Below are 12637 nucleotides of genomic sequence, written 5' to 3'. Positions count from 1 at the left end.
CATTCTCTTAGCACAACGTTACATGTGGAACGGACTTAGACAATCCACATGCTAGCCCGACTCAAACGGTAGTCGGTAAAGGCTTATCAAATCCGTTGATGGCTGAGGGTTTGCCAAAAATCCTATGCATGTTCATAGGTCCATTAGCTTAATGGATGTGAGCCGAGACTTGAAACGGATGCGCCAAAGACAAGTCTCAAAGACTTAGTCAAAAATGCACGGAAGCCACTTCCATGTCTTAAGTCAAAACGTTGACCCGCGATGCAAAAACCGAACGCCGAGGTCACACTCGCATTCCAAATTCAACATGCAAGGGTAAGACCCGCATCTCAAGTTCAAAATGCAGGGTCCACCCCCACATTCCAGAAGCAGGATTATGGCACATACCTTCACACAGGTCCTGCATGGAAAATCCGTTCAACCAAGCTGCTTTCGAAGCGAGTGCAGAGAACAACTCCTTTGTGACAAAAAATCAACACCTCCAAGATCAGAGTTGAGATCCAAAGTATTCCGAAAATTCGTCCCAGTCAACCGCAAACTTTCGAAAACTTTGGAGGGGGTTCTGTAGGCTGTCTAAAAATCACAATAGATAGCTTATCCCCCATCAAAACACCGATGATGGAAGTTATAATCTGACGACTTCCAGAAGGCTACAATTTGAGGACTTTCACGTAGAAGGTTACAATCTGACGACCTTCACAACAACTAATGAAGGCCCCAATTCAACAGCATTCACAATCAACATCGGGAGTTACAACCTGACGACTCTCATATTTTCAAGGAGCCAAGACGAAGATTACAAGAGGACGATCTGTGCAAAGCTCTAGCAAAAGAGACTACAAATTGACGGTCTCTTCATATTAGAATGCAGATATCTCTCAAACCGTAAGGAATTTGGCGAAACGGAGGAAGCGAACCGAAGCCTACGGCTAGGTACGGATGGCCCCGTCTCGTCGAGATAGCCGATTTTTATATATAATTCGTCCAATTCCGACTTACGGTTTGAAAGTTATGACCTGTTCTTCGCAGCAAATTATGTTCTGAGGTCCGTCTGCAAGACTGGACTTCATCAGAACATTGGACTTAGCCTGAAGCCCGCCAAGCCCGCCTAAGGTTCGCCTCTGCATTACAGAGTCAAAGCGCACATGCTCAACTCTGCGTTTTCAACATCAAAACGCAGAGTTAATCGCTAAAACAGCACAACTGTGCGTTTTCAGCCTTTAAACAGGCTCAACTCTGCGTTTTCAATCTAGAAACGCAGAGTTAATCTTTAAAACAGCACAACTGTGCGTTTTTAGCCTGAAACAGGCCAACTGTGCGTTTACGGCTCAACTGTGCGTTTATGGGCTCAACTGTGCGTTTTTAGCCTGAAACAGGCCAACTGTGCGTTTACAGGCCCAGCTGTGCGTTTTCAGCCTCAGCTGTGCGTTTTCAGCCTCAACTGTGCGTTTTCAGCCCAGCTGTGCGTTTTTCAGCTCCAGCTGTGCGTTTTCAGCCCCAGCTGTGCGTTTTTCAACCTCAACTGTGCGTTTCAGGTCCAGAAACGCACAGTTCGAGCCCAGAACGCTGTTTTCAGCGTTTAACTCGTTCAAGCACGATTTGAACGGTTCCAGAACCGTTTTCTCCCCAAGATTTTAGGGGATCACTACCCTATCATGGAGAGATTTATGGGGAGCAGTTAGACCCCATTAAACCCTCATTAAGGAGATATTTAAGGGGGCGGTTATACCCTTAACCCCCTATAAATACCTCAAAACTCAACTGAGTTCGGATCCTTTTTTTTGGAGGGGGGGAGCTGACTTTTTGGGGATCCTTGATCGAGCATCTTGCCGCGTTCTGCAGCAACAAGGAGTTTTGGAGACCAGCAACAGGAGCTTCTTCCTTGGCTTATTAACCGAACTTTCGGTTCAAATCAACTCTTTTTCAAGAGTTCAAACTCGTTCAGAGTTATCAACTCGATCAGAGTTCAAAACTTGCTCTGCAAGTTCTTCTAAAACTCGTTCAGAGTTATCAACTCGTCAAGAGTTATTTCAAAACTTGCCACGCAAGTTCTCCACAGCGTCAAATCGTGAGGAGATGACATCGTTCCAGTGAATCAAGACGTTCGGATCGTCAACGAGAAGCAAACTCGACGCGAGCATTCGAGGGAGGCATCTCATCGCCACCGTGAAGAACCCAGAATTAAACAAAGGGGAGAATCAAATTCATTCTCCTCTCTTTTGTAATCGGAATCCAAATTGTAATTGATTTTGAGAGGAATACAAGTCAAATTTTTCTTTCATTATTTCTTTTACTACAAATTTCCAACAAACAAAAGATGGCGACTCCGCTGGGGACTAGCTTCTCTGACAAAGAGAGTTAAGGAAACTTCTCGATAAACACAAAGAGAGGATGAAAGGATATTAAAGATGAATTCCTCAACAGATGATGCAAACTCCTCTTTGTAACAGCAAACCCCAAAAACAAACTAAACAAACTTAAACTCGTTTAAAACTTGTTAAAACATTCTCTTAGGTTCATGAGAACTGAGATCAATGGGGTATTTATAGCCTCCAAGAACCTCAGCAAAAAAACCCCAAACCAAATGACAGAAACAGCCCTAGCAACGGTAACAAAAATAACCGTTTGAAACAGACCTGACTGAGCGGCGGTCGACCGGCGAAATTTTTGGTCGACCAACGAAATCATTCGGTCGACCGACGAAATTTCCGGTCGACCGCGATCCAGATCGAAAACGAGAAAAACAAACAGAGACTTCATCGGTCGACCGGTGCGTCGGTCGACCGCATCGGTCGACCGACAAACTCTCTGCTGCCCACTGACTAAATAACATAGGTCCGGTCGACCGGTGCGGTCGACCGAGAACTGATATATGAAAATCTGATTTTAAAAACTGTTTTTTTGATTTTAAAACCCTGTTTAAAAATATCAAATAAATTCCAAAAACTGTAAAACTTTGGGGAATGATTGTAGACATGATAATAAACATGCTACAATGACTGGTTATCAAAAAGGACTTCTCAAATGAAAAATATCATCATTTTGCAAAATAGTCCAAAACATGAAAATATGAGATACTTGAATTTTGATGTTTTGACATAAGCCAACTTTTAAAACTTTGTGAAATGTTTTTATAGACTTAGTAAAACATGTATAAACTGATATTGAAGTCTATAAACTAAGAATACAATATTTTCACAAAATTGCATATTCTATGCAATGTTTTCAAAAACACAATAGTAAATATGAAATATGTGATTTCATATTATAAACATAAAAACTCAAAAACTATGTATGTATATATAACTATATATATGCATAGAAACCAAAACTTATACATATATATATGACTATATATATATATATATACGAAGAAACCAATAAATGTGTGTGTATAGATATTGAGCTTAGAGTATATAACACACATAATATAAATCCTAAACTAAATTACCCAAGCTAGATCTTGATCTTCAATAAGCTCTTCTAGGTAATCTCGCGGATGAAGCTTTAACTTGGATCTTGAACTTTGAATAGCAAGGCTTCACCGACATTCCGCCAACCTCCTTTGGATATGATCGTTGAAGCTCTATTCCATCCATCCTCCAACTTATTGTTTGCCTAGAATAAATATAAAACACAAACACTAGACAAACAATATTAGATGTAAATTGTTTGTAAATCATCATCAAAATAAGAAGGCCAACAATCTCCCCCTTTTTGATGATGACAAACAATTTACAAAAAAAGGATATATGCATGAAAGAATGAATATAAGAGTCAGCTAGAGGCCCCCTGTGAGGAAGGAGTAGCCAAGAGACCCTCTAAGGGTTGACACTCGTCCTAACCGTTCCAACAGGAGGGACCGACAGAGGGATCAGGCGTCGAGACCTGCTCTCACCGTCCTCAACATCTCCTTTACTAAAGCTCTCTCCAGAGCTTAGAAGGAAGGGCATCTCAAGGAGCCTGCTCCTAAGATAACATTAAATCCCAAGAACCGTAACATGAAGGAGTTATTCCATTATCACAAGGATCACGACCATCTCACCATGACTGTCGTATCCTTAAGAGGGATATCGAGGACTTGATCGAAAGGGGGTGTTTGAAGAGTCTTATCTCTTAGAGAGACCGTAGGGAAGCCGCCCCAACCAAGAAGAATAAGAGATCCCGCTTGCAGCCTCGTCCTCGACTGCACCGAGATAGCCGCCCCCCCTGGAGCCCAGTCACAAGGGGCCATCAACATGATCAGTGGTGGTCCCACTATTGGAGGGTCTTCCAACAATGCCCAGAAAAGATATGCCAAGTGGGCATTGCGGGTCGATCAAGGTGACAAGAGGACGAAGGCGAAAGAGCCCATATCTTTTGGAGATGCCGACCTGTAAGGTGTTGAGACGTCTCATGAAGACCCTATCGTCATAATCACGGCAATTGATGGCTACCAGGTGAAGCGAATCATGGTTGGCACAGGGAGCTCGATGGACATCTTGTATGTCGTCGCCTTCAACCAGATGGGCATCAACAAATCTCGCATGCTTCCTTATAGAGCCCCCCTCATCGGATTTACCGGCCACTCTCTTTTGTCAGAAGGGATGATTACTCTCCCCCTAACCATCGGAGAGTACCCTAGGCAAACCACCGTCTAAGTCCAGTTCTTGGTGATGCACCTCAAGTTAGCCCACAATGTCATTTTGGGTCGAACCGCCCTTCATCTTCTGTAGGTCGTTCCTTTGACTTATCACCAAATGGTGAAATTCTCGACTCCTAATAGAGTTGGAGTCGCTAGGAGCAACCAGTGAGAGGCTAGGTCCTGCTACGCCATGCCTATTGAGAAAGCATGCCTCCAGTTAGAGAAAGCAACAGAGCGACAGAGGACTACTCCAATGAAAGAGCTTCAAGAGATACCAATCGACCAAGCTGGATTGAAAATGGTCAAGATTGGGTCTAGCCTGGTCGAGCCCTTGCGACGAACCTTGACAGAGTTCCTGCAGGCAAACACAGATGCGTTCGTCTGGGGACCTCAAGATATGTCGTTGGTCCCCCCGAAGTGATCAGCCACGAGTTGGCTGTCAACAGGCACACCAAGCCTATTCAACAAAAGAAGAGACATATCAGCCCAGAATGCCAGAAGGTGGTGGCCGACAAAGTCGAGTGACTTCTGAGAGTTGGTTTCATCCAGGAAGTCCAACACCCGGAGTAGCTAGCTAATGTTGTGTTAGTGAAGAAGGCGCTGAACAAATGGAGGATGTGCATGGACTTCATCGACCTCAACAAAGCGTGTCCCATGGACAGCTACCCCCTGCCTCAAATTGATCAGCTAGTTGACGAGAACGTAGGGCATGAGCTGCTCAGCTTCATGGACGCCTTATTCAGCTATAACCAGATCTTCATGGCAGAGCATGATCAGGAAAAGACCTCCTTCATCACTAACTTGGGAACATATTGCTACAAGAAGATGCCATTCAGACTGAAGAACGCTGAAGCCACATATCAAAGACTTGTCAACAAGGTCTTCAAGCATCAGATTGGCCGCAATCTAGAGGCTTATGTGGACGACTTGCTGGTAAAGTCGACACAAGCGTTGACCTACATTTCTGACCTAGACGAGACATTCTCCACCCTCCAACGCTACCGAATGAAGCTCAATCCCTCCTAGTGTGCCTTTGGTGTGCAATCGGGAAATTTTTTGGGGTTCATGATCACGCAAAGAGGCATAGAGATCAACTCCGAGAAGATGACCATCATAGAACGATTGCCCGAGCTACGCACCTTGAAGGACATCCAGAAGCTAAATGGGAAGATTGCATCATTAGGTCGCTTCCTCTCCAAATCTGCCGAGAAGAGCCTCCCATTTTTCAAAACTCTAAGGGGAAGCAAGAACCTGAAGGAGAGAATGACGTGGATAGCTGAATGCAGCACAACTTTTTAGGATCTCAAGGCCTACTTGAGTACCAAACCACTGCTAAACCAGCCTATAGAGGAAGAGACATTGTACCTATACATGATCGTCTCCTTCGAAGTCGTCAACTCTATCCTTGTTCGGGAAGAATAAAACATTTAGAAGCTCATATACTATGTGAGCCGAATTCTCAAAGCAAGCGAGTTCAACTACCCCTCATAGAGAAAACTACATTCGCCCTCATTACCACTGCGAGGAGACTCCGCCAGTACTTTCAGGGCCATGCCATCATTATGCGGACAAGTCTAGCTCTAAAAAAAGCGTTGGGCAGTCCCACAACTTCTGGGAGGATGGTCACCTGGGCAGTCAAACTCAGTGAGCATGATGTGTAATTCGAATCTAGGACGACAATCAAAGCTCAAGCCTTGGCCGATTTCCTGATTGAGACAATCTCACCAGGCGACAAGTCGAATGCACCTTTTCCGTCTATTCAGTCAGTACTTCCCACCCCTCTGACAGTCTAAAAATCTGCTTCCTAGATCCATCGCACTCTAGAACATGATTCCCCGGAGTTTACCTCATGGTGATTATTGAAGGTGGACGGATCCTCCGGAGAAGCTGGCAGCGGAGCAGGAGTGGTCCTGTACAGTCTTGATGGGTCGACGCATGAGCACTCCATTTCTTTTGACTTCTAGGCCTCAAACAATGAAGCCAAATATGAATCTCTTATCGCTGGCCTTCGAGCGACGCAAACACTAAAAGCAGATCGCCTCTACATCTTAGTTGACTCGCAGTTAGTCGTCCATCAGGTGAATGGGCGATATGCAGCTAAAGATCCAAGGATGGCCTTATATCTTAAAGTTGCCAAGGAGCTTTTGACCAGCTTTTTGGATTTCAAGATAGCTCAAGCCCCCCGTGCTCTCAATGCCCGGGCGGACGCAATTTCCAAGCTCGGGTCAACAAGCTCAAGGACCAGCTCAAGGTCTGTCTACACTGACACCCTCAAGCGATCCAACATCTCCAAGTCACCGGAGACTATCATGGAGACCGAGACACCTATCGTGCCCTATTGGTTGGATCATATTATTCTCTATCTAACATAGGGTACCTTGCCTGAAGATCCTACTGAAGCCAGACGTCTCCAGAAGAACTCTTGCCGCTATCTTATGGTTGATGAACAACTCTATCGGATGTCATCAGCAGCGGTATAAGGCCCTATCTGCCATGCCTTCAGCCACCAGAGGCCAATTATGTTCGTAGGGAGATTCATTAGGGAACATGTGGAAATCATCCTGGGACCCGAACCCTCATGCAAAAAGTCATCTGACAATGGTATTACTAGCCCACCATATTAGTCGAGTCGAAATGACTCGTCTCTCAATGCCAGAAGTGCTAGTTCTTCTCGTCCATACCACGAGCAGCAACCACTGAGCTAACTTTCATTCTGAGTCCCATACCATTTGCTCAATGAGGGTTGGATATGCTAGGTCCTCTCCCCTAGCTTCGGGACATAGGAAGTTCCTCATAGTGGTGATTGACTACTTCACCAAATGGATTGTTGACTACTTCACCAAATGGATTGAAGTCGAACCACTGGCTAAGATTAGTGAGAGCAACGTCATGATTTTTGTGTGGAAGTCCATTGTTTATCATTTTGTGTGACACGGTCCTTTGTGACTAACAATGACATCCAGTTCGATAGCGGGGGCTTCTGCAACTTTTGTGAGGAATACGACAATCACCTCAAGTTCTCCTCCGTCACCCACCCAAAATCCAACGGACTTGCAGAGGCCACCAACAAGTGCATCCTCTAAGCATTGAAGAAGAATGTGGATGCCGTAGTAGGGAACTGGGTTGAAGAATTTCCTAGCATCCTCTAGCCGTACTGCACGGCCCACAAGAACTCAACCGAGGAGACTCCCTTCAAGCTAGCTTATGGTGCCGAAGTAGTCACTCCAGTCGAAGAGGCATGTTGACCATCCGACTACAACACTTTGACGAGGATGTGAACTCAGTAGGGCTTTGGATTGGGCTCGATCTCCTCGACGAGACCTGAGAGAAAGCACTCTGGACCCAGGTCACCAATTAGAAACGAATCGCTCACTACTACAATAGAAAGATCCGACCAAGGAGATTCTATGCTGGCAACCTTGTCCTCTGCAAAGCTGCTTTCGACAAAGACATTAGGAGAGGAAAGCTAGCCCCTAATTGTGAAGGTACATACACTGTCCTAGAAGAGCTATGACCAGACACCTATCGACTAAAGGCCCTAAACGGGAGAGTCTTGCAACATTCCTATAACATTGAGCACTTAAGGAGATATTTTCAATAAATTTTGTACACTTTCCTTCTTTTTAAATGAAAATTTATCGAAACTAACTCCTGTCCCGCACTCCCGTACTGCTTAATCTATGCAGGAATTTTAAGCCCTTGGTGCGTTTTAAGGATAAACCCAAGGCACCATCACCATATGGTCGACTCCAACATTCGTCTTTCAACCATTATGATTCTATTGAAGATCCAAGCATCTACATAAGTCATGGACACCCAGCCTTTGGGTTGTCATCTTATCGAGTTGCCATCAGGGCGGTCCTCAGTAGGGCGAAAGACCTAGATGTCCTCAGTAGGACCTAGGCACTCGACCTCAGGGTTGAATCCTAAGCCCTTAGTGCCTTTTTCAGGGTAAATCCAAGGCACTCACCATATGGTTGACTACAACATTCATCTTTCGACCATCATAGTTATATTGAATCCCTAGGCGTCTATGTAAGTCCTGGGCACCCAACCTTCGGGTTGTTATTTTGTCGTATTGCCATCAAGATGGCCCGTCGTAGAGCAAAAGACCTAAACGTCTTCAGTGGGACCTAAGCACTCAACCTCTGGGTTGAGTCCTAAGCCTTAGGTGCCTTTTCAGGGTAAACGCAAGGCACCCTCACCATATGGTTGACTCCAACATTCACCTCTCGACCATCATGGCTATATTGAAGCCGCAGGCGTCTACGTAAGTCCTGGGCACTCAACCTTAGGGTTGTCATTATGCCAAAGACTCAGGCATCTACGTAAGTCCTGGGCACCCAATCTCAGGGTTGTCACTTTGTTGAGAAGACTTTGGCACCCTCAATAAGTCCAAGGCATGTGCCCTAAGCCCTTGGTGTCATCTCGAATAAACCCATGGCATGAAGTTCAGCTGTTTGGTCGTCTTCAGCAAAAAGACTTAGGTACTTCAATTTGCCAGTCTCCGCTGATAAAGGACCCAAACATCTCGCCCACGAGGTGTGAAACGAGCCATTCGTCTCGACCCCTCTAACACTCAGGTCAACACAACGCGGCCGACCCACAACAATCAACACTTGTTCTCTCAGCAAAGTCAGAACAAATTAAGTTACAAAGCTAAAAGCAAGGAACAATTAGAGGCAGACTCCAGAATGAGGGTAAAGTTAATCTTTATTCCAACATTCAAAGTTTATTACAAGCTTCATTTACAGTATCCATGTCTATTTACAACAAGGTATGTCGATAATTACAAACACAAGAAAACAAAAAGAGATACAAGTCATTAGATCTCCCGGCCAGATCCGGGAGTAGGGCTTGGGAGATCCTTAGTAGGGGCAGGAGCAGCAGAAGTAGAAGCGGTAGGGTCCTCTCTAGGGGCAGCCTCCGACTCGTCGTCATGGTTGTCTAACGCCAATTCCAACTCCCCTCCACTTACCTCGATCTCCTTTAGGAGGTCGAGACAGCAAGAGACACGGGGAGGGTAAAGGCGATCAGGCACTGGGCATGAGGTAGGAGGGAGCAGTGAGGCTAGGTGGTCGACACCAACCTTGCAAGCTAAAGTCACCTCAGTAGCTAAAGAACAATAAAACATTCATGGCTTTTGTATTTAAAGAATAAAGCTTTTTAACAGGAGCGATACACTTGTTTGTGGGAGTGATGTAGGCAATAAAATTTGCTTTTATCCTAAAATTGAGAAGTTCGCCTACAAGACTTCGCCTGCATGCCCAAGATCACAAGAACAAAGCCTATTTGGCTTGTTCGTCTGCATCAAAACGAGCTAAGTCAAGCTCGCCCGAATGCTTGACTTCGTAGGCAAAGTAAAGTTCGCCTGCGTAGTGGACTTCACCCAGATGGAATTGAGCTCACCTGAACGTTCAGTTCACCAGGTTGTAAATTAGCTCGCCTGCATGCCTAGCTCGCCCGCACAAGCTAAGGTCACCTACAGGAGGTTCGCCCGCACGAACCAAGCTCGCCAACAAGGTTTAAGCTCGCCTGAACACTTCTGAGGTTCGCCTGACAACCTCGCAAGCTCGCCTAGCTCGCCTGTAAGCTCGCCTGAGCATTCAACCTGCATGTTAGCTCGCCTAGCTCACCTGCTAGCTCGCCTGAGTGGTTAAAACTACTTCTCACGATTTGAGGGATTTGGGTATGGTTCTCCTCAGCTATAATTATGGAAATAGTCACTTCCCATGATTTAAGGGAATGGTTATGGTCCTCCTCAACTATAATTATGAGAATGGTCACTTCCCACAATTTAAAGGATTGGCCATGACTCTCATTGGTTATAAATAGCCATATTCGGCTACATGAGAGGAGGCTAGCTTTTTTAAGGGGGCTCGGACTAATCTTAATTTTGGATCATCTTTGAGATCGCATTCTTGACATCTTGCTGGAACTTTTTTGGCAACCGGTCTTTTGGAAGATAAAAGAACCAAATTTTGTCTCTTGAGCATTCGGCCTTGACTTCAAGCTCGGGTGATCGAACTCTTCATCTTAAGTTTCTACCACATGTTGAAACTTGCCCGCAATCTCGTTCAAATCGTCCAATGGAAGCAAACTCGGCACGAGCATCGAGGGAGGCATCATATCGCTACCAAAGAACCCACGTTAAACAAAAAGAGATCAAATTAATTATCTTCACTTCTATGTAAAAAGTGATTTATTGATTTGTAATACAATTTCAATTAATACAAATTCAGAATCAAATTTTACGACCTACGAGTGACAATAGTAGTATCACCTACAATAGTAGCAGGTTCACTATAGCTATTCTCTACACTAATCCAAACATCAAAATCAGTGAATAAAAAAACTTTTATGCGTGTTCCAATAGGTATAATCTGTCACATTAAAAAGTGGCGGTTGATTGACTACATGTCCCTTAGGAAAATCTGTTGGCAGTTAAACTAGACATCTCTACCTAATGTTGTGAATCATAAAGGTGGGTAACGAGGCTCTGATATCACTTCTTTGTTGTGATATGCAAGCCTAGAGGGGAGGGTGAATAGGATCTCTATCTTTTTTTTTTTTGCTAAAAACACAAAATATGCAACGGAATAGGTAAAATAAAAGCAATCAATGATGACCGAACACAAATAGCAACCAACCATGAACGCATGAGATTTTATCATGGTTCAGATAACAATCATATGTTCACTCTTTTTTCTTACTAAGTGGCTTTTTCATTATGCAAAGAGTTCTCCTGAATCACAAACTCAATTCAGTATGTTTACAAGACCGCGCCCGGAAATCTACCCGAAACTAATCGTCTAACCTAACTCTCTACAATAAGTAATTTCTAGTCCTAACTAGTCCGAACCCTCAATTCCAAAACCAGCTTGAGTATGCCATAAGAACAAGTTCAAAACAAAATCAAACAACCAAAGTTAAAGCTTAGAAAATAACTCTTTTGTTAAACAAACCATCATCTGGTGAATTTCAAGCATAGCTTGGTGAATACAAGGCAACTCTCCTCCTTCAAATGATTCAGAGATGTTGTGCACGACAAGTAAGAGTTTTCTCTGATGATTAAATCCTTCAATATAATTCTCTCTCTCTCTCTCTCTCTCTCTCTCTCTCTCTCTCTCTCTCTCTCTCTCTCTCTCTCTCTCTCTCTCTCTCTCTCTCTCTCTCTCTCTCTCTCAATGATATAAGTTCCTTAATAGGTAAGGAAAATCCTAAACTAGATTGAAATTGAAGCTATATAATACAACAAATGGATGAAATTAGATCTAAAAAGCTGCACCTTTGTTATGTTTACCGTCGACGGTGGCTCTCAACCATTGATGGTATCAAGGTCCCATCGATAGTTGAAAGGCCTATTAATGATGTAAAAGTCTCTAGAGTGAAAATCATCGATGACACATATTTGTCATTGATGAGCTCAACCTACCATCAATGATCTAGGGCCACAATTGATGGTGAGGTGGTTGAAATCAGCATTTAAACTAATTTTCATATCGTTTCGCCTTGTACACTTCTTATACTTGTGTTTATCTGTACTATATCATCTCAAATAAATATTAGTACCAAATAAGAGTTTATTATTACTCAAACAAGAGCTATTGTTCGAACTTTGTCTTAACAAGAAATACGGTTGAAATGTTAGAATTACATTTTAATGGAAAATCCATGTAAATCTACTAAAACCATCAACAAAATGAATATAATAGTTGGCACCATAAACTGAATTAAAAGGAGGACCCTAAGCATCAGAGTAAAACATAACCAATGGATGTTGAGTAATATTATTACTAGGACAAATTGATAATTGATGCCTTTTGTCGACTTGGCAGGAAGTAAAAATAGTAAAGACTTATGTGACAGGTGTAATAAAAAAGTACTAATGATGCGACAGATAATTATTGAACGTGCATGACCAAAGCGTTGATGTCATATAGAGATAGGGGTCTCTTCACCAAGAAGAACACTGCTAGCCACAGTTGTAAGTGGCTACCAGTCGTGTTGCGG

Source organism: Asparagus officinalis, chromosome 7 (assembly GCF_001876935.1).
Source record: "Asparagus officinalis chromosome 7, Aspof.V1, whole genome shotgun sequence".
Classification (NCBI taxonomy): Eukaryota; Viridiplantae; Streptophyta; class Magnoliopsida; order Asparagales; family Asparagaceae; genus Asparagus; species Asparagus officinalis.
The sequence above is the reverse complement of the archived record's forward strand: the minus strand, read 5'-3'. Positions refer to the sequence as shown.